The 1,771-nt window shown below is 42.5% G+C and overlaps 1 protein-coding gene and 1 non-coding gene across 3 annotated transcripts in view; both read left to right on the top strand.

The window, feature by feature from the left end:
• The window catches only part of OXCT1 (3-oxoacid CoA-transferase 1), a 131,338-nt gene that overhangs the window by 51,691 nt on the left and 77,876 nt on the right, over positions 1-1,771 (top strand). The window lies entirely within an intron of this gene.
• TRNAI-AAU (transfer RNA isoleucine (anticodon AAU)) lies at positions 206-280 on the top strand. The gene has a single exon. It is a non-coding gene; the product is annotated as a tRNA-Ile (tRNA).

The raw sequence follows: 1,771 nt of genomic DNA, 5'->3' as shown, positions 1-1,771 counted from the left end.
TTGTAAACTTTTTGATGATGGCCATTCTGACTGGTGTGAGGTGATACTTCATTGTAGTTTTGATTTGCATTTCTCTAATGATTAGTGATGTTGAGCATCCTTTCATGTGTTTGTTGGAAATCTATATCTTCTTTGGAGAAATGTCTACTTAGGTCTCTGCCCAGTTTTGGATCGGATTGTTTGTTTTTTTGATATTGAGCTGCATGGCATGTTAGCTCAGTTGGTTAGAGCGTGGTGCTAATAATGCCAAGGTCGTGGGTTCGATCCCCAGCATGCTTCTTTTAATTGTCATTCTTAACTTTTCGAATCTGGCGTTGAGTTTTGGGGGTGAGCTATTATGCTCAGAAGACATTTTAGATTCGGGACCTCGATCAGCTTTATTCACTGTAGGTTTCAGTGATTGCTGTGAATGATAACTTCAGAGTCATGACTGGTTTCCTAGTGATGACTAGAGGCTGAAATTCAATTTTTGGAAAAAACTGAAAACTGAAGCCAAATCAGGCCTCTGTACCCGACACCAAAATTAACTTTTGGAGACAGAGTTTGTAGGGCCTCCTACAAATTGGAAAAGAAGAAATAAAACTGTCACTGTTTGCAGATGACATGACACTATTCGTAGATAATCCTAAAGATGCTACCAGAAAACTACTAGAGCTAATCAATGAATTTGGTAAAGTAGCAGGATACAAAATTAATGCACAGAAGTCTCTGGCATTCCTATACACGAATGATGAAAAATCTGAAAGAGAAATTAAGAAAACACTCCCATTTACCATTTAGGAGGCTGTACCCCTCCCTCCCCCTGGCCTGAGTGAACCAGAGCCCCCGAATCAGCTGCTTCTTTAACCCCGTCCTGTCGGAGCGAAGAACAGACGCCCTCCGGCGACCTACACGCAGAGGCGGGGCCAAATCCAAAGCTGAACCCCGGGAGCTGTGCGAACAAAGAAGAGAAAGGGAAATTTCTCCCAGCAGCCTCAGGAGCAGCAGATTAAATCTCCACAATCAACTTGATGTACCCTGCATCAGTGGAAAACCTGAATAGACAACGAATCATCCCAAGTTGAGGAGGTGGACTTTGAGAGCAAGATATATTATTTTTTTCCCCATTTCCTCTTTATGTGAGTGTGTATGTGTATGCTTCTGTGTGAGATTTCGTCTGTATAGCTTTGCTTTCACCATTTGTCCTAGGGTTCTGTCCGTCCGTTTTTTTTTTTAACTTAAAAAATCTGTTTTTCTAAATAATTATTTTTTATTTTAATAACTTTATTTTGTTTTATCTTACTTTATTTTATTTTATCCTCTTCCTTCCTTTCTTTCTTTCTTTCTTCCCTCCCTCCCTCTTTCTTTCTTTCTTTCTTTCTTTTCTTTCTTTCTTTCTTTTTTCTCCCTTTTATTCTGAGCCGTGTGGATGAAAGGCTGTTGGTGCTGCAGCCAGGAGTCAGTGCTGTGCCTCTGAGGTGGGAGAGCCAACTTCAGGACACTGGTCCACAAGTGACCTCCCAGCTCACGTAATATCAAACGGCAAAAGTCTCCCAGAGATCGCCATCTCAACACCAACACCCAGCTTCACTCAATGACCGGAAAGCTACAGTGCTGGACACCCTATGCCAAACAACTAGCAAGACAGGAACACAACCCCACCCATTAGCAGAGAGGCTGCCTAAAATCATAATAAGGCCACAGACACCCCAAAACACACTACAAGACGTGGACCTGCCCGTCAGAAAGACAAGATCCAGCCTCAACCACCAGAACACAGGCACTAGTCCCC

The sequence above is a fragment of the Physeter macrocephalus genome, chromosome 8, assembly GCF_002837175.3.
Source record: "Physeter macrocephalus isolate SW-GA chromosome 8, ASM283717v5, whole genome shotgun sequence".
Taxonomy (NCBI): domain Eukaryota; kingdom Metazoa; phylum Chordata; class Mammalia; order Artiodactyla; family Physeteridae; genus Physeter; species Physeter macrocephalus.
The sequence above is the reverse complement of the archived record's forward strand: the minus strand, read 5'-3'. Positions and strand labels throughout refer to the sequence as shown.